The 20,962-nt window shown below is 43.5% G+C and overlaps 1 long non-coding RNA gene across 2 annotated transcripts; it reads right to left on the minus strand.

Moving 5' to 3' along the window:
* Positions 1 to 190: 190 nt before the first annotated feature.
* On the minus strand, positions 191 to 19,489 carry LOC148135591 (uncharacterized). 2 transcript variants are annotated; one of them, XR_015754993.1, is made up of 3 exons: positions 19,328 to 19,489; positions 10,104 to 10,185; positions 191 to 1,211 (listed from the first exon to the last, which is right to left on the minus strand). It is a non-coding gene; the product is annotated as an uncharacterized LOC148135591 (long non-coding RNA). The 2 variants fall into 2 exon arrangements; XR_015754994.1 differs by having other exon boundaries at positions 10,104 to 10,211.
* Positions 19,490 to 20,962: the final 1,473 nt, after the last annotated feature.

The raw sequence follows: 20,962 nt of genomic DNA on the forward strand, positions 1-20,962 counted from the left end.
TTGTAATGTGATAGGTTAAGTGTGATGGCGGGATCCAGTGTGGCAGACGGTGATTAGTTTAGAAAGGAAACGCAAGTCAGCATTATTGGTTATGCTAATGTTATCCTATAAGCGTGGGAAGAATAACTGTATAAGTTGCAGGAGAACAAAGAGCCTGTGGGGAGCCAGGGAAGACATTTAGCTGGCCTACACAGCTTTGATTTTGCAAGGTTAAAGTTTAATTTTGTGAAGGATTTTCTGTGTCTCCTGGTAATTTTTTATAAAACATTGAGTGATTCTTCCATAACACAGAGGGAGATCACTTCAATGAGCACTTAGAAATTAGAAATAGGTTTGATACAGTGTTTGACACAAAGTGCATTTATTTCACTGTCATCCAGAACAGTCATCCCTTTAACTGAGCTGGAGTTCATTAACTTCAGTAGAAACCTGCCCCAGTGGATATCATTCAGTTATCAATTACAAAAGTAATTAAGTTCTTTGACATAGCTCCATATCAGGTGGGAATTGAAACAAATTCTTCTGGCTGAGACTATGAAGCAGGGAGTTGTTCACAGTAAAAAACCAGGCACGGTCATTTCTCATGAAAACGCTGGTGTTTCAGCAGCTTGGATTTCACAATGAATCTCTTCCCACAGTCAGTACAGCAGAACAGACTCTAACTTCTGAGAGATCGCTGGTGTTTTAACAGGTTGGATTTATGAGAAAATCCTTTCCTGGCGTGTGAGCAGATGTATGGTCTCTCCCCAGTGTGGATCCGCTGGTGTTTAATGAGGTTGGATGATGGCTTGATCCCACACCCACACCGAAAGCACATGAAGGGTCTCTCGTCACTGTGAGGATGTTGTTGGGATATCAGTGCCCCAGAGTTTTTAAAACACCTCCCACATTCTGCGCATTTCAAAGGTCTGTTCTGTGTGAACTTGCTCAGGTTTCAGCAAGGTGGATGATTGAGTGAATCCTTTCCCACCCTTGGAACAGATGAAAGGCCTTTCCCCAGTGTGGCTGTATTTATATCGTGACGGGCAGTGATCTGCTGAAGACTTTTCCACATGTACAACACACGTTTGGTTTCTCCCCCACTGCGAACGCTGCTTTTTTTTACTTCAAAACCCAATGATATTCCGGCGGCAATAAACTCGGCAGCTTGGTCAGATTGGGAAGTGATGCCTGGTTTTAAGTCTCCTCATTGCAAATTGTCTTCTAATTCCCTGTGAAGTTCAATGAAAACAAAAACCAAAACAAGTGAGAACCCAAAAACGAAGATGTTTTAAACCATCAGATGTAAGAGCAGAAGAAGGTAACTCAACCCAGCAAGTCTGCTGTCACCATTCAGTGAAATCAGAGCTGATCCAAGAATCCTCAGCTCTATTTTCCTGCCTTATGCCCTCACCCTTGAATCCCTTACTAATTAAAAATCTATTTATCTCAGCCTTGGACACACTGAGCAGTACAGCCTGCACAGGCCATTGCAGTATTCTTTACTCTAACAGCAGGAATTCCTCCACATCCATTTTAAACAGGTGATTCCTTACTCTGAGATTATGTCCTCAACTCTCAAACAAGTAATAACAATCTTCCTGAATCTACAAAGTCAAGCCCCTCAGAATCTTTCCATAAGGTCTTGTCTCATTCTTCTGAACTCCAATGAGTACAGAAGCAGTCTGCTCAAACTCATTTCCTGAGAAATTCTACCCACATCCAGGATCAATCTCCTGAATACTCTATGGACTGCCTTTCCCAAAACAAGGGACAAAAGCAACTCGCAGTATTCCAAGTGTGATCTGACTCATGTCTTGAACAGTTTTAGCAAAACTTCCATTTTTTTCTCCCCATTCCCTTTAAATAAAAGCCAACTGACCATTTCCTTTCCTGAATACCCACTGAACCTGGATGCTAGTTTTTCATCTTTCAAGCAGAAGGACCCAAAATTCTCTGTGCTGCAGTTTTCTGCAGAGGTTTTCCTTCGTTAAATAATATTCACCTCTCCTAGTCTTCCTGCCGAAATGCATATTAGATTAGATTCCCTACAGTGTGCAAACAGGCCATTCAGCCCAACCAGTCCACACTGACCCTCTGAAGAGTAACCACCCAGACCCATTTCCCTGACGAATGCACCTAACACTACGGGCAATTTACCATGGCCAATTCACCTGACCTGCACATCTTTGGACTGTGGGAGAAAACCAGAGCACAATGTGCAAAATCCACACAGACAGTGACCCGAGGCTGGAATCGAACTTGGGACCCTGGTGCTGTGAGGCAGCAGTGCTAACCACTGATTTACCGTGCCGCCTGATATATTTTCCCACGTTATACTCCACAGTGCTGGAAGGAGAATGAGAGGGGTTTTATCGACCAATTGCTCAACCATACCTTGAGCATAACCTCCCAAAACAGCTACTACCCCCATCACGAAGGACCGCAAGGCAGGCGTTTGTGACCAACACTCCCTTGAAGCTCCCTCCAACTCCTACAACGTCCCAACATTCAGTGCTGAATGAATAGAAACTTTCTCCAATTTAATCAAGAACGTGAGAGCAGAGTCTTTCGAGGGAGATGTGAGGAATGACTTCAATATGAAAAGGGTGGAAAAGGTTGTTAGTTTCCAATCTGAGACAGATAAACTTTTGTTCAATAAAGGTATTCAGGGATAAGGGGCCAAAGGCTGAACTCCACACAGCAGCCATGGAGTTCATTCAAGAGTGGAACAGCTGAAAGGCCTACTCCTGATCCTTTGTTCACTGAAGACTGCTGGCTTCAGTCCCCGTTACAAAAGTTCTTAACTCCACCTGCATCGCTCCCTCTGGTAACTGTCTGAACTAGTCTCTTTACAACATTAACAGAATATTGCATTTGGAGATTAGCTTTGAACCACAAACCCACATCCTCACTGTGACATTCTATTTCAATTTCAGTAACGTAGCCTGACTCCAACACAGTCTCAGCTCCAGGTGCTGAAATCTCATCCAGTCCTTTGTAACCGCAAGACTGAATGACCCTAACACACTGTTGATCCACCTCCCACTTTCAACCTCTCTGTAATCTTCAGCTCATCCAACACCCTGCTGCCCATGTGCACACTCACTGAGTTTTGTTCTCCTCACCCTGAGCTCATTGACCTGAAGAGGTCGCAAATTGAGGAAAAGCAACATTTTAACAAATTTCTTGTTGTTCTTTTTAAATCACTCTATGACAGTGATCATTCCCACATCTAATCTCTGCCAGCCACACAGTCTTTCAAGATATCTGCACTTACTTAATTTTGGCCTCTTGAGCATGGTCAATTAATCTCCCCAAACAACAGTGGATGTTCTTTCAGTATGAAATGTTTCAAAAATCAAATTAAGCACCAAGTCATTAAAATGGAGGGGCCAGAGCAGGCGAGGTCTTAACTGCATGATGTTCAGAGCTTGTGGACCCCATAGTGGTTCATAGCTACTACAATCATAACAAATGTTGGTTGAGGGATTCCAGTTCAGATCGTTGAGCTGAAGTCTGAGCTCCGAACATTGCCATATATCAGGGAGGGGCAGGAGTTACCTGGATGCTCTGTTTCAGGAGGCAGTCACACCCCTTGGATTAACTACCTCAAATTGATCAGCGGTCAAGGATAGAAGGGTGTGACAATGAGTGAGGCAGGTAGACGAAACCAGAGTGTAGTGCTGAATGAGCCTCAGCCCTTCAGCTTGTCAAACAGGTTTGAGATTCTTGCTCCCTGTGTGGATAAGTGTGGGGTCTGTCGGGAGGATGAGCAAACTGACCAAAGCACTGTGGGAGAGGGAGCCATTCAAGAGGAAGGAGAAAAGAGAAATGCAAGTGTAATCGGAAACCGTGTAGTCAGGGGAATAGTCAGTGTAGTCAGACTCTTCCCTGTTGCCAGAATCGAGAGTCCCGAAGGCAGATTTGCCTGCCTGGTGCCTGGCTTCACGAAAGGCACCTGGGTTGCAGAGGAACGATCCAGTTGTCGATATAAACAAATAGAGAGAAGAAGTTCTGCTGAAGGAATATGTGCAGCTCAGGGATAAATTAAAAAAAAAAGAATCAAAGGTAATAATCTCTAGATTACTACCTGAGCCATAAAGTCAGCAAGATTATAACAGTAAGATGTGTGTGGCTGAGAGATTGGTGTGGGACAAGCAGGAGGTTTGAATTCACTGGACACTGGAGTCAGTACTGGGGGAGGATGGAACTGTTCTGATGGGACAGGCTACACGTGAATGACGCTGGGATCGGAGTCCTGGAGAATTGTATAACCAGGGCCTATATATTGGACTTTAAATTTAAACATGGGGATTGTTTTTCAGCTGCATGCAAAATTATGGAGAAGTCAAAATGGGGAAGTGCTCAGCACAGGTTAAAGCTTTCACAACATGTTGCAAGACAGAAAGTATGGAAAGGATCAGGAATCTAACTTTAAGCACAGCAGATAAGGAGACAAATATGAGAAGAGGGAAAATTAACACAGGGCTGAGGGACTTGTAACTAAATACACATGGTCTACAGAACAAGGTAAATCAGCTGCTACGCCAGAGTAAACTTGGCATTCACAATGTTGTAGGTATCAGAGAAAAGGCTGCAGGGGGTTCAGGACTAGTAACTAATTATCCAAGCTATCGAAAAGGCAATGGCAGAGTCAGAGGGGTTGCCTTGTTTGCAAGAAATAAAATAAAATTGACAGCAAGAAGCGAAATAGAGTCAGAAGGTGTCGAATTCGTGAGGGTAGAGATCAGGAACCACAAAGGGAAAAAGACCCCGAAGGAACTTGTGTACAAGCCATTAGCCATTGTCAGGATGTGGGGGAGAAAATACATCAGGAGATTATAAAAGCATGTAAGGAACTGTTGCAATAATCATTGGGGACTTCAATATGCAGGTGGACTGGGAAAAACAGGTTTGTAGCGGTTCTCAAGCAAACGTGGAATTATCTGAAAGATTTTTTGTTTGGAGCAGTTTGTGGTAGAGCCCACTCAGGAACAGGCAATTCTGGATTTAGTGATTTGTCACGAGGGAGCTCAAAGTGAAGGAACTCCTAGGATGCAGTGGCCATAACATATTAGAGTTCACCCTGCAGCTCAAGAGGGAGAAGATTGAATCAGATGTAACTGGATGACAATTGGGTAAAGGTAACTACAAAGACATGTGGGTGGGGATGGACAGAGTTGATTGGAAGGGAGAGCCGACCAGCGAAGACAGTGAAGCAGCGATGGCAGGTGTTTCTGGGTTAATTCAGGAGACATTGCAGAAATTCATCCCAAGGAAGAAGAAAAATACTAAGGGGAGGATGAGACAACCCTGGTTGACAGGGGAAGTCCGGGAGAGCATAAAGGCAACACAAGCAGCATATAGTGTGGTAAAGATTAGTGGAAGCCAGAAGATTGGGAAGTCTTTAAAAAAACAGAAATAACTTTAAGAAAAGGTGGGGACGGGGAAAGAGGTGAAATGAGAGTAAGTGCGCTACTAATAAGAAGAGGGCTGCAGGCAATTTTCTTGGATATCTAAACGGTTACAAAGATACACGAGTGGACATTGGACAGCTTGAAAACAATGCTGGAAAAGTAGTAATGGTGAACCACAGCATTGCAGAGGATCTGAAGAGGTACTTTCCATCAGTTTTTAACAGTGGAAGACACCAGCAACCGACCAGAACTTCAAGGGAAACTTGGGGACAGAAGTGAGTGCCTTGGCCATTGGTATGGGGAAGGTGCTGGGAAGCTGGAGTGGATAAATCACCAAGACCGGATGGACTACACTCCAGATAACTGAAGGAGACAGCGGAGTAGATTGGAGAGGCATTGATGATGATCTTTCAGAAAGCACTAGAGTCAGGTAGGGTCCCAGATGACTGGAAAATGGCTAATACAACACATGTTTAAGAAAGGGAGGCAGAGGCAGGAAACTATAGGCTACGTAGCTAGAACGTCGTCATTTCTAAGGTTTGAGAATCCCTTGTTTAGAATGAGGCTGCAGAGTACTTGAAAGTGCATGGTAAAATAGGGGAGAGTCAGCACGGCTTTGTTAAGGAGAGATCTTCCCTGACAAATCTGTTCAAATTCTTTGAGGAAGTAACAAGCAAGTTAGACAACACAGAGCCAGTGGATGTAATCGATTTGCATTTCCAGAAGGCCTTTGATAAGGTACCACACAGCAGGCTGCTAAACAAGGTAAAGGCAGAGAATTGGCTGCTTGGCAGAAGGCAGAGAGTCAGGATAAAAAGGTATTTTACAGAATGTCAGCCGGTGACTCATGGACTTCCACAGGGGTTAGTGTTGGGACCACAACTATTCATGTTATGCCTTAATGATCTGGACAAAGGAACTGAGGGTATTCTTACACGTTTGCACATGGGATAGATGTCGGTGGAGGGGCAAATAGTGCTGAAGAGGTGCAGAGGGTGTAGAAGGATTTGGACAGGCTGCAAGAGTGGACGAAAAAGTGACAGATGGAATACAATGTGGGTAATTGTGAGGTTATGCACTCTGGTAGAAGGAATAAAGATGTTGATAATTTTCTGAACAGGGAAAGTCTTCAGAAATTCAAAGGCAAGGGACCTTGGGAGTCCTAGTTCAGGAATTCTCTTAAGGTTAACTGGCAGGTTCAGTTGTCAGTTTGGAAGGCAAATGCCATTTTAACATTTATTTCAAGGAGGCTACAATACAAGAGCAGAGATGTACTGCTGAGGCTCTATCAGCTCTGGTCAGACTGCATTTGGAATAGTGAGCAGCTTTGGGCCCATTATCTCGGGAAGGATGTACTTGTGTTGGAGGGAGCCCAGAGTATATTTACAAGAATGACCCCAAGATGAAGGACTTGTTAGAAAAACAGCAATTGAGGATAACTCTGAGTCTGTATTCAATAGATTATAGAAGTACGAGGGGGATATAGGAAGGATAGAAGGCAAGTAAAAGAGAAGGCGGAGTGGTGTTTTTGATTAAGGAAAACATTGCTGCTCTAACGAGAGAAAATATTGCTGAGAAAGACCATCCAGTGAAAATATCTGGGTTAAAATAAGAAAGAGATAATCACCATGATGGGACTGTATTATAGGCCCAACAGTCAGAAGGAAACTGAGGAACAAATATACACAGATTTCAGATATATGTAAGAATATAAAGGCTGTAATAGTAGGTTTTTACAAACATTGTCTGGAAGTACTATTGTGTTAAAGGCTTGGATGGAGAAGAGACTTTTAAAATTCGAAGAAAATTTCTTAATCAACATGTAAATGTTCCAAGAGAAGGAGCTTCATGTTCCAGGATACAAATGCTACAGGAAGCTTAGAAAGTGGGGGCAAGAGAGGAAGGGAGTGTCAGTTTTGATTAGGGATAGCATTACTACTGTACTTGGGGACGATATTCCTGGGAATATATCCAGGAAGTTATTTGGATGGTACTGAGAAATAAGAAAGAGATGCTCATCTTATTGGGACGATATTATACACTCCCTGATAGTCAGCAAGAAGTTCAGAAACAAAATTGTAAGGAGATTTCAGTTCTCTATAAGAATAATACAGTGGATACAGCAGGGGATTTTAACATTCCAAATGCAGACAGGGACTGCCGTAGTGTTAAGGGTTTAAAAGGAGAGGAATTTAAGTGTGTACAAGGAAAGTTTCCGATTTAGTACGTGGATGTTCCTACTGGAGAAGATGCAAAATTTGACCTCGTCCTGGGAAATAACGCAGGGCAGGTGTCTGAGGTGTCAGTGGGGGAGCAGTTTGGAGCCAGCAACCATAAATCTGTTTGTTTTTAAATAGTGATGGAAAAGGATAGACCGGATCTAAAAGCTGAAGTTAGAAATTGGAGAGAGGCTAATTTTGACAGAATTAGGCAAGAACTTTCAAAAGCTGATTGGGGGCAGATGTTTGGAGGTAAAGTGAAGGCTGGGAAATGGGAAGCCTTCAAAATGCGATAACAAGAGTCGAGAGTTAGTATATTCCTGTTTGGGTGAAAGGAAAGTCTGGTAGGTGGTGGGAATGTGGGATGACGAGAGAAATTGAGGTTTTGATTCAGAAAAAATAAAGCATATGTCAGGCATAGACAGAAGAAATTGAGTGAATCCTTAGAGTGTAAAGGTCGTAGGAGTATCCTTAAGAGAGAAATCCTGAGGGCAAAAAGGGAACATGAGATAGCTTTGGCAAATAGAAGTATGGAGAATGCAAAGAGTTTTTAGAAATAGATTGAGGAACAAAAGATAACTAGGGAGAGAATAGGGCCTCTCAAAGATCAGCAAGGCACCTGATGCGTGGAGCCATGGGAGATGGGGAAGATACTAAATGAGCATTTTGCACCAGTGTTCACTGTGAAGGAGGACATGGAAGATAATAAAATGTGGGAAAATAGATAGCGACATCTTGAAAAATGTCCATATTACAGAGGAGAAAGTGCTGGATGCCTTGAAATGCATAAAAGTGGATAAATCCCCAAGACCTGATCAGGTGCACCCTCGGATTCTGTAGGAAGGTAGGGAAGTGATTGCTGGGCACCTTGCTGAGATATTTTTATCATTGATAGTCGCAGGTGAGGCGCTGGATGACTGGAAGATTGTTAACGTGGTGTCACTATTTAAGAAAGGTGGTAAGGAAAAGTCAGGGAACTATGGACCGGTGAGTCTGATATCAGTGGTGGGCAAGATGTTGGAGGGAATCCTGAGAGAAAAGATTGACATGCATTTGGTAAGACAAGGACTGATTAGGGATAGTCAGCATGGCTTTGTGCGTGGGAAAACGTGTCATGAACTTGAATGAGTTGTTTTGAAGAAGTAACAAAGAGAATTGATGAGGTCAGAGTGGTGGATGTGGTCTCTATGGTAAGGCGTTCCATGAAGAACCTCGTCGGAGATTGGTTAGCAAAGTTAGATCTCATGGAATACAGGGAAGGTAGCCAATTGGATACAGAACTTGCTCGATGGTACAAGACTGGGGTGGTGGTGGAGGAGAGCTGCTTTTCAGACTGGAGGCTTATGACCAGTGGTGTGTTGGATCCACTGCTCTTCATCATTTATGTGAATGATTTGGATTTGAACATAGCTGTATAGTTAATAAGTTTGCAGATGACTCCAAAATTGGACAGCAAAGAAGAATCCTTCAAAGTACTACAGAGTCTTGATCAGATGGGCCAATGGGCTGAGGAGTAGCAGATGGAGTTGTATTCAGATAAATCTGCGGTGCTACATTTTGGAAAGGCAAATCAGGGCAGGACTTGTACACTTAATGGTAAGATCATGGGGAGTGTTGCTGAACAAAGAGACCTTGGAATGCAAGTTCATAGCTCCTTGAAAGTGGTGTTGCAAGTAGATAGAACAGTGAGGAAGGCATTTGGTATGTTTTCTTCATTGGTCAGTGCATCGAGTATAGGAGTTGGGAGGTCATGTTGTGGCTGTGCAGGTCATTGGTGAGGCCAGTTTTGGAATCGTGCATGCAATACTGGTCTCCTTCGTATTGGAAGGATATGGTGAAATGTTGAAGGGTTCAGGAAAGATTTACAAGAAATTTGTCAGGGTTGGAGGATTTGAGCTATAGAGAGAGGCTGAACAGGCTAGGGCTGACCACATAGAGGTTTATAAAATCATGAGGGACAATGTCTCTCTTCCCTAAGGTGGGGGAGTACAAAACTAGAGGCATAGGTTTAAGGTAAACGGAGGAAAAATTTTAAATTGACCTAAGCGGCAACTTTTAAACGCATAAGATGGTACGAGTAAGGAATGAGCTGCCAGAGGAAGTGGAGGAGGCTGGTACAATTACAACACTTAAAAGGCATCTGAATGAGTCCATGAATAGGAAGGGTTCAAAGGGATACGGATCAAATGCTGGCAAATGGGAATGGATTAGTTTCTGACATCTGTTTGGCACGGATGAGTAGGACCAAAGAGTCTGCTTCAGTGTTGTACATCTTGATGACTCAATGGCTGTGAATGATAACATTTATTGGAAATCGGGTGATGTGAATTGAGAATGGAGAGGGATAAAAGAAGTTATAATTGCTTGGTGGTATTTGACTATTCTTGTGAAAACTTCTCTCTAGAAATTGAGTTCCATGTGTATCGAATTCAACTGCTCTGTGACTGTGGAAAGTATGTTTTTCAGTCTGACAGTGATAACACACTTGCTGTTTGTTAGAAGGAACTGATCACACTTGGCTTCGTATCGAGAGAATGTTACATTGTCTTGCTCCTTCATGTAATTGTCTGGAAGAAGAGAGAAGAGACATCCCCTGTAAATCAACGTTAAGTGAGTTTGACATATCAAACCTTTCAATGTAATATTCATTTTATAATCGTGAAGCTGTTTCTTTCAAGCCAGCATTTCAGACAGAACTACAGGTCTGACTACATTCTTGGCCTGAGTTGCTCTTTGTCTCATGATTGTAACAAAAGAAATCTATACCAATTCACTGAGAACCAGATACTAACCAACACTTCTACAGCTCCACAATGGGGCTACCCAATACAAGTTTGTATCTGGATCTGAGAGTTTCCTTATCAATCCATACCTATCAGTTCCTGTGAGGTGAATGTGGGAGTACAGCTGTCGACCTGTACCTGTCAGTATAGGCCGTGCAAATGTGAGAATTAATATAGTTATCCATTTGTCCCTGTCACTCTCTGCAATGTCCAAAATGTATTTATGAGAGAGTGACAGGGACAGATTGATAACTACATTCACATAGTATAAACTGACAGGTATAGATTGATAACTGAACTCCTATCCACATAGTAGAAACTGGCAGAGACCGATTGATAAATACATTTTAAATAAGTAGGACCAGTTCCTATGCGTTACACTGATGGGGATGTGAGAGTTTAGTTATCAATATATACCTGTCAGTTTCTGCCGTTGTGAATGTGTGAATTTACTTAACAATCTTTCCCTAACAGTTTCTGCTGTGTATCTGACAGTGCAGTTATCAACCTGAACCTGTCAGTTTCAGCTTTGAGAACGGGTGTGTCATTCTCAGTATCTCCCTGCCAGTTTCTGCTGTATAAATATTAAATGCAGTCATCAATTTGTACCTGTCAGTATCTTCTGTGTGAATGTAGATATCGATCTCTACCTGGTAAAAACAATGACTGCAGATGCTGGAAACCAGATTCTGGATTAGTGGTGCTGGAAGAGCACAGCAGTTCAGGCAGCATCCAAGGAGCTTTGAAATCGACGTTTCGGGCAAAAGCCCTTCATCAGGAATTCCTGATGAAGGGCTTTTGCCCGAAACGTCGATTTCAAAGCTCCTTGGATGCTGCCTGAACTGCTGTGCTCTTCCAGCACCACTAATCCAGAAATTGATCTCTACCTGTCAGTTTTAACTCTAATCAATTTCTCAGTGAAATTATCAAACAGTACCTGTCAGGTTTTGCTATTTGACACCAGAGTGTCATTGTCAATCTGTTTCTACTACATCAATTTGAGAGTCAATACCAATCTGTCCCTGTCAATATGTGAATAGTACAGTTATCATTCTCTACCTGTCAGTTTCTTCTTTGTCAAAGTGAGAGTGTAATTGCCAATCTGTACCTTTCAGACTCTGCTGTGTGAATACATAAATATAGTTATCAATCTATAGCTGTCAGTTTCTGCTTGGTGAATATGTCTGTGTAATTGTCAATTCCTACCAGTTTTTGCTATGTAAATGTGTGAGCTGAACTTTCATCTGTCACTCTCAATTTCTGCTTTGTGAAGAAGAGAGTTTAGTTATCAATCCTTCCTGTCAGGTGCTGTAATGTCAGGGTTTGAATGTATTTATTCATCTTTTCCTGTCAGGTTGTGTGACTGTAGCTATCAACCTGAACCTCTCAGATTCTGCGACATGTGTGTGTAGTTATCCACTTGATTTGATCTGATTTATTACTGTCACATGTACAGAGATACAATGAAAAGTATTGTTTTGAGTGCCTTACAGGCAGATCATATCATACAAAGTGCATTAGGGCAATAGAACAGAATCTGGAATACAGTGTTAATGGTGCAGAGAAGGTGCAGAGCGAGAGAATAACATTAAAATTTGAGAGGTCCATTCAAAAGCCTAATAATAGCACAAAATCAGTTCTTGAATCTGTTGGACGGTATATTCAAACTTCTGTATTTTCTACCTGACAGATCAGGGTGGAGGAGCACAGAACCGGGGTCAGATGGGTCTTTGATTATGTTGGTTGCTTTCCCAACACAGGAGGAAGTATAAATGGAGCCTTTGGATGGAAGGCTGCTTTCAGTGATGGATTGGGCTTTGTTCACAACGGACTGTAATTCTTTGTGCTCTTGGGCAGAACAGCAGCCATACCACACTGTGACACATCCAGATAAGTGGTGCATTGATAAAAATTTGTAGCAGTCTTTCCAGACACGGTGAATTTCCTTAGCCTCCTGAGGATATTTGTTTGGGGAATATGTTTGGGTAATTGTCAATCTAAGCCTGCCAGTTTCTGCTATGTGAATAGGACAAGTTAGTTTTTAACAGTCCGTCAGGTTTTGCTTTGTGAAGGTTTAGTTAAGAATCCTTCCCAACCAGGGTCCGAATTGTAAAGGTGAGTGTATTTATCAATGTTTGCCTGACAAATTTCTTTTGTGAACATGTGAATGTAGTTATCAATTTTCCGTGGTAGTTTCTGCTCTGTGAATATGAAAATGTAGTTATTGATCTCTAAGTGAAAACAAAAAGAACTGCAGATGCTGGAAATCAGAAACAAAATCAAATTGCTGGAAAAGCTCAGCAGGTCTGAGAGTCAGTGGACAGAAATCAGAGTTAAAATTTCCAGTCCAGTAACCCTTCCTGAGAATTGATGGTAGCCAGGAAATGATTTGTTTTTCTGCAGAAGGTAGGGTATGTTGAAGGGTCAGGAGTAACTGGTAGATGGATATAGAATCCAAAGATCATGGTCAGATGAGGAAGGTGACTCACTATTAACAGCGACTGTTAGTGACTTGGTGCATAATAGCAGACCTTGTGATAACAAGGCCGGTGTGAGAGGTTCTAGGTAATGACACGGGAAAGCTCCAGCCCCAGTTGCAGAACTAAGTATTAGGTCCAGAAGGCTGTTGTGTTCCCAACCAGAAAATGAGGTACTATTCTTCCAGCTTGCACTGAGCTTTAGCTGGAGCTCTGCAGCAAGCCTGAGGCAGAGATGTTCATCAGGGAACTGGGTGGTGTGTCGAAGTGGCAGGCAAGTGGAAGCTCAGGGTCTTGTTTTCTGGACAGAATGTCGGTGTTTGGCAAAGTGGACACCCAATCTACACTCAGTTTCCCCAGAATAGAGAAGACCATGTAGCAGCTAGGAAAATGCACACACTCAGTTCTAAGGAACGGTTACTCGACCTCAAATGTAACTCTGACTTATTCTGTTATCAATCTCTACCTGTCAGTTTCTCCTGTGAATATGAGAAAGTCTATTATCAAACCGTACATGTCAATTTAAGTAATTTGAAACAGAGTGTTATCAATCTGTTCCAGTAAGTTTTTGCTTTGTGAATGCGAATGTCTTCCTCTGAAATGCCCTGCCATGTGCATTTGAATGTGATTGACCAATCTGTCCCTGTTCTATTCTGCTCTGTGTAATTCAGGATGTAGCTGTGAATCTGTATTTGTCAATGTCTAGTTTATAAATATGCAAATGCATTTATCAGATTGTACCTGCCAGTGTTTTTGAAGTGTGTGTGGGGGTTTGGGGGTGTGTGTTTAAGTATCATGCTCTCCCTTTCAGTTTCTGCAGAGTGAATGTGTGAGAGGAGCCATCAATCTCCGCCTGTCAGTTTTTGTTGTGTCCACATGAGAGTTCACGAATTGAGCTAACCTTGTCAGTTTGTGCTGTGTGACCGAACATCAAGTGCTCAATCAGTACCAGTCACTTTCAACCCTCATGCATCAAAAGTTGCTTAAGTCGCTGACAACCAATAATATTCTATGAGTCCAATGATGACAAGGAATCTATTCTTGCTTGCCATCTGGTTCACAAATGTCCTCCTAAGGAAGGAAGCTGCCATCCTTACCTGGTCTGGCCTACATGTGTCTCCAGACCCACAGCAATGTGGCTGACACATAACTACCTCCTGGGCAGTTAGGGATGGCCAATAAATGCTGGCCTCACCAGTGATTCTCTCATCCCGTCAATGAATTTAGGAAAAAGAATTCTCTGTGACTGTGATTGATTCTGTGATAGTAGATTTTAGGGTGTTGTGATTGGGACTTAATCTCCTTCTGCATTATGTCATTTATGGTAGAGTCACAGAATTGGTACAGCCATTCAGCCAATTTGTGTGACTGGGACATTCTGTTCTTCACCTGTTCTCCATACTAATTTCCATCAACTGTTGGGATTCTGAACTTTATCCACTCACTGCCAGTATCTCTATCTAAATGCCAATTTGAGATTATTTCTGCAGTTATCTGTCTTTGATAATTATAGTGCCAGTTTTGTTTTGTGGGCAATAGCATCAGGTAGAGTATGTGAATCTCATTGTCTTTCCATGTTCAGTTGTGTTTTTTTTGGTCTGAGTGTAGGATAAACTTGATCAACATTCACTAACCTTTTTGTGATTGAGGAATTAATGTTATCTTTGCCATGAATCTGAATTTAATTGCATTCAGACTTTTTAAAAAATATTTTATGTATGCAGTAATCTTTATCAGTTGCTGCTGGACAATAAGATATAACATCTGACACTAACTGAAACGATTAATGGTTTGGTGAAACAATTTATAACTGTCCATATTTAGAAATACCCGGGCCTAAATTTCATTTTTTTTCCCCTTTCAGCATTAACTGGCTGTGTGTGTGAGTTTTCTGTTGTGCTGCCAATCTGTATCACTTGAAAGGAGTGGCACTGGTCTATTATCACACTGACACTTTTTTTTTAATGTTGCCTTGTGTTTCCCATTCTGCATGTCCAAGATCTGATACACCTTATGAGGTGAGTTTAATGCCTTATACCCAGCCCTGCCGTGTTTTCACAATCCCTCTCGAACTCAGTCCTCGGCAGAGGCCTCACCTTCATTCCCCTATGCTCTCGGATTAATGAATTCAACAATGAGACATCGAACAATTCTTCCGCCGCCTTCGCCTCCGCGCCTACTTCTTCAACCAGGATTCTCACCCACCCTCTGACGACTCCTTCTCCCGCCTCCAACACACCCCATCCACCTGGACACCCCGGGCTGGCCTCTTACTTGCCCTCGATCTCTTCATAGCCAACTGCCACCGCGACATTAACCGCCTCAACCTCTCCACCCCTCTCCAACCTCTCATCCTCAGAATGTGCAGCCCTCCACTCCCTCTGTTCCAACCCCAACCTCACTATCAAACCGGCAGACAAGGGATGCGCGGTAGTAGTTTGGCGCACCGACCTTTACACCGCTGAGGCTAAATGCCAGCTCGCGGACACCTCCTCCTACTGCCCCCTTGACTATGACCCCACCTCCCACCACCAAACTATCATCTCCCAGACCATCCATAACCTCATCACCTCGGAGGATCTCCCATCCACCGCCTCCAACCTCATAGTCCCACAACCCCACACTGCCGTTTCGACCTCCTGCCCAAAATCCACAAACCTGACTGCCCCGGTTGACGCATTGTCTCAGCCTGCTCCTGCCCTACCGAACCCATCTCTGCCTACCTCGACACGGTCCTGTCCCCTTTAGTCCAAGAACTCCCCACCTACGTTTGGGATACCACCCACACCCTCCACCACCTCCATGATTTTCACTTCCACGGTCTCCAACGCCTTATCTTCACCATGGACATCCAGTCCATGTACACCTCCATCCCCCATCACAAAGGACTCAAAGCCTTCCGCTTCTTCCTTTCCCGCTGTACCAACCAGTACCCTTCCACTGACACCCTCCGACTGACTGAACTGGTCCTCACTCTGAACAACTTCTCTTTCCAATCTTGCCACTTCCTCCAAACCAAAGGAGTAGCCGTGGGCACCCGCATGGGCCCCAGCTATGACCTGCCTCTTCATAGGATATGTGGGACAGTCCATCTTCCGCAGCTACACTGGCACCACCCCCCACCTTTTCCTCTACTACATCGATGACTGTATCGGCGCTGCCTCGTGCTCCCACGAGGAGGATGAACAGTTCATCCACTTTACCAACACCTTCCACCCCGACCGGCAGTAGGAGGAGGTGTCCGCGACCGTCTCAGACTCCTCCCTCCCCTTCCTAGACCTCTCCATTTCTATCTCGGGCGACCGAATCAACACGGACACTTACTATAAACCGACCAACTCCAACAGCTACCTAGACTACACCTCCTCCCACCCTGCCCCCTGTAAAAACGCCATCCCATATTCCCAATTCCTTCGTCTCCGCCGCATCTGCTCCAAGGAGGACCAGTTCCAATACCGTACAACCCAGATGGCCTCCTTCTTCAAAGACCACAATTTCCCGCCAGACGTGATCAGCGATGCTCTCCACCACATCTTCTCCACTTCCCGCTCCTCCAATCACCACCAGGACAGAACCCCACTGGTCCTCACCGACCACCCCATCAACCTCCATATACATCGTAGCATCTGTCGTCATTTCTGCCACCTCCAAACGGACCCCACCACCAGGCATATATATTTCCCTCCCCTATCAGCGTTCCGAAAAGACCACTCCCTCCGTGACTCCCTCGTCAGGTCCACACCCCCCACCAACCCAACCTCCACTCCCGGCACCTTCCCCTGCAACCTCAAGAAATGCAAGAATTGCACCCACACCTCCCCCCTTACTTCCTTCCAAGGCCCCAAGGGATCCTTCCATATCCGCCACAAATTCAACTGCACCTCCACACACATCATTTGCTGCATCCGATGTGGCCTTCTCTATATTGGGGAGACAGGCAGTCTACTTGCGGAACGTTTCAGAGAACACCTCTGGGACACCTGGACCAACCAACCCAACCACCCTGTGGCTCAACACTTCAACTCCCCCTCCCACTCCACCAAAGACATGCAGGTCCTTCGACTCCAGACCATAGCAACATGATGGCTGGAGGAAGTGCAGCTCATCTTCTGCCTAGGAACCCTCCTACCACAAGGGATGAACTGACTTCTCCAGTTTCCTCATTTCCCCTCCCCCCACCTTGTGTCAATCCCAAACCTCGAACTCAGCACCACCTTCCTAACCTGCAATCTTCTTCCTGACCTCTCTGCCCCCACCCCCACTCCGGCCTATCACCCTCACCTTAACCTCCTTCCATCTATCGCATTTCCAATGCCCCTCCCCCAAGTCCCTCCTCCCTACCTTTTATCTAAGCCCACTTGGCAAACTTTCCTCATTCCTGAAGAAGGGCTCATGCCCGAAACGTCGATTCTCCTGTTCCTTGGATGCAGCCTGACCTGCGCTTTTCCAGCAACACATTTCAGCTCTGATCTCCAGCATCTGCAGTCCTCACTTTCTCCTTAATGCCTTATAAATCAGTGTTTCATATATAAAAAAGTATGGAAATGCTTCTGCATTACTCAGGCCCTCAACCAGAATGTGAATGTGGAGAAAGTGTGTGTTCATCAGCACCATTCACTCTCTGATACTAGATATCAATGTGCTCCTTATTCTTGGTTATTGTGTTTGACAGTGCTTCAGTGTCATCCAAATTGCAACATATAACTTTTAGTAACTGCTACTGTACTTCAGTGTTCAAACTTCTGCTACTTGACATGAAAGAGGTACTATCCATTGCCACTGGATAGCTCCTGTCTGTGAAAGTGGATGTGTTTGTATTTCTTTTAATCTCTGGCACTGCACATGTAGTTCAATAATGTCCACAGCCAATGTTCTTTAGCTTTCGTGCCTTAGGATCCATGGACGACTGAACATGCAACACATTGCAGCAGAAAAGCATCTGTGCTTTTCTTCAGAATCAAGGGGAGAAAAGCAATGGACTTTTGTAATTCCTGTAGTGCAGAGTCTAACGGGAACAATGGGGATATCAAGGTCTGGTTTTCAGAATGCTATCGATTTTAGCATGGTGACATGTTTTAACCAATGAATTAATGATCAGTATTAACCGAACCCATTTGCAACTAAGTGAACACTTCAACTGCATTGCAGTTGACTGACCACAGTGTTGCTTGTACAGGAAAGAGAATTGGCCAATTCTATTTTATTTACCAATGTGGACAGGATCTGGTGCAAGCTGTTAGCAGACTCTTGTGTTGCTCTATGGTAGGTAGGAGTTTAAATATCAACTCATGTTGGAAAAAAAAAATGAGCAACTTGACAAACCGACCAATTTTGGCTTTCTCTTTCATTCTGCAAGGCTTTAAATAGTAATGATCTGATTCCAATGACTCCTTCAGAAAACTATATCATGATTCCTTGCTTTTTTTTGTACTACAATGAAGGGAGGGTCAACAGGAATGCAGGGCTCTTCATAGAAAATCAAAACAAATTTTGAAATACATATAGAATAATTTTTAAAAAACTTTGTTGCTGGACAGAATAATAAAATAACTACGAAATGGAGAATGAGGTTACGATACAGATGGAGATGACAGCTTTTCTGCTGCCATGATAGTTTTATGAAAATGGAATGCTTAGAATTGTTAGCTCAGTCAACTGTTATGTTGTGATAGACTGTCTTTGATCAGTTAGACTTAATAATTTGAAGAGACTTAATCTGTGCTGTAAATTTCTTTTGACTTGAGATCTGAGAGTAGAAATCAGTTTGAAATATTTTCCGTTAGTTGCGGTGTATATAGATTTTCATTACTTTTTGATATTGGAATGAGTATTTCAGGATGGCATACAAGTTTGCAACAATTATAAATCAGTCAGTAGCTGTCTGTGAGAGAATGGTGCATGTGCATATGTATGCAAGCACCCATAAGAGGATGGGTTGGAGATGGTGATTGTGTGTAGGTCAGGCTATGGCTCACAGGTTCATTTGAAATTTACACTGTTCAGTTGTGCCTTTCACATAAGACTTCTATTTATCAAAACATTAGTTTTGTCCTTCTCAGGTACTGATAATGCCAAAGTTTCCTTCTATATCTTCAGAAATCCTTGCTGTAACAATGTAACAGAATGATCTGTTTGTTCGCCTTTAAAATTGCCTTCATTACATGTGGAGTTAATACAGTTCCTGAATGTTTATTTCATAAGAGGATACAGTCTATCCCTCTTCTGATGCTGCAAATGATAATTGACTAAGCATCATGGCATTTATTGGAACTGAGCTGTTGTGCATTGAGTAGAGGGAGAAATCAAAAAATATATTGCATCAGTTGTGTTCGACTCTTGGCTTGAATGTATACTTCTTCCCGCTGTCTCCCTCAGCAGACCCCCACACAGCCCGAGAAAGGCCTCTCCCCCCGCCCTTACAAACAGCCCCCGGTTCTCCCTGAACTCACCCCGAATCAATCCCGGTCTCGGAGCCCCCTCTGTGTCCCAGACTCCCATCCCGATGTGCTGCTGGAAGGAGCCTGCTGTTCCCTCACTTCCCTGGGCGCTGATCTCTCCATTGCGGTCTGTTTCAAACAAACCTCTTGCACTCACTGAGTAAATGCTCCTCAATGGCAGCGCTGGGGGGAGGGCCTCACGCATGCGCTCTTCTACTCAGGAACATTTCTGTTTTGGAGGAAGAGTAGCATCGCGCATGCGCCTAAGGATGCAGGAATAAATTATTCACATTAAACTGTGACAGCAGCGGTGATAAATCCAGCGCAATATTGGGGATTGGGATTAAAGCACAAATATTACTTCCAAAAAAAGAAATGTCTTCTCTAGAGCAGAGATGACTGCGGTGGGAACACATGATTGAAGTATAAGCGATTTATGAGGCGTGTGGGACAGGGTGAATAGAGAGAAGCTGTTTCCCTTGTTTGAACGAGCAATCACAAGTGGTGCTTAGGTAATGATATGGTGAGGGTAAGGATTCTCGCTATAGTGAAGGGTTAGATGTAAAGATATTGAGGGAATTTCAGAAAAATCTTTTCACTCAGCAAGTGGTGGAAATCTGGACGACACTGCATGCGAAGGTAGTGGAAGCCAGAAACCTTAACCTTTTTAAAAAGTATTTGGATGAGCACTTCAAATGTCAGTTCCGGAGCGACCATTCACGGTGGGATATGAACGGTGAATATCTCCCCAGGCAAACCAAAAAGAAACGTGTCTCCGTCTTTGAGTACTAGGAGCAGATACATCTTGCGATTGGTGGTCCTTTAGTTCTATGCTGAGTAGACTCGAACCTGGGTCTCTGGCGTTGTTTTCTCCGATTCCAGATTCCAGTAAATGAGGCTTTCTGCTGTCGGTGAGAGATTATCAAAATGAACGGAGATCAAACCAGAGCAGTTGCAGGACTGGGATGGCAAATGTGGAGCTTTTGCTGATGTCAGAACTAGTGCAAAAAGGCTGGGCGACATTAAAATATTGTCGAAACACGATTAATGAGCTCAGCCGGAAGAACGTTCTGTAATGTTTAATCAACATATTGGAGTGTTTTCGATATGTGAAATGAAGAGATTAATTGCAGATTGCAGTTCTTGGCGCATGCTTTTGTTTCTGCCAGTCCTTCAGGTCCAGAAAAGAGAAAAAAGTAGAAAGAGATAGGTGCAGTTAGGCAAATGGATGAGCGAGAGAGATTGTCTGAAGTATATATTTATAACCTAATGAACAAGTATTGATGAATTCCCCTCTGAACAAGGTTCTTTTTTTTATACATAATTTTTCTCTGTAAAACATACTTCGTTATATGTGAAATGGCGGGCTTTTCAAATTGGAAGGAAAGGTGTTGATGATTTGGCGCTGGCATCAAGAGTAGAGAATGTGCCCTCTCTTCTCCTTGCCTCTCGGGAGCATATTGAACACCAGTGAATCTTTTTTTTTTAAATTTCTGGTGCTATTTGCTCAAGTCACTCTCTAATATTTGATTATTCCGGGAGCGACAAGCCCCGTTTGGGGTGTGATCCCTGAGTGTCACCACTGGGAAACAAAAGAAGTGCTCCCTTTCTTACAGACCCACGGGTAGGTGCATTACACGTTTTTTT

Source organism: Chiloscyllium plagiosum, unplaced genomic scaffold, assembly GCF_037043375.1.
Source record: "Chiloscyllium plagiosum isolate Xiang-an unplaced genomic scaffold, Cpla_swu_hap1 HiC_scaffold_49, whole genome shotgun sequence".
Lineage (NCBI taxonomy): Eukaryota > Metazoa > Chordata > Chondrichthyes > Orectolobiformes > Hemiscylliidae > Chiloscyllium > Chiloscyllium plagiosum.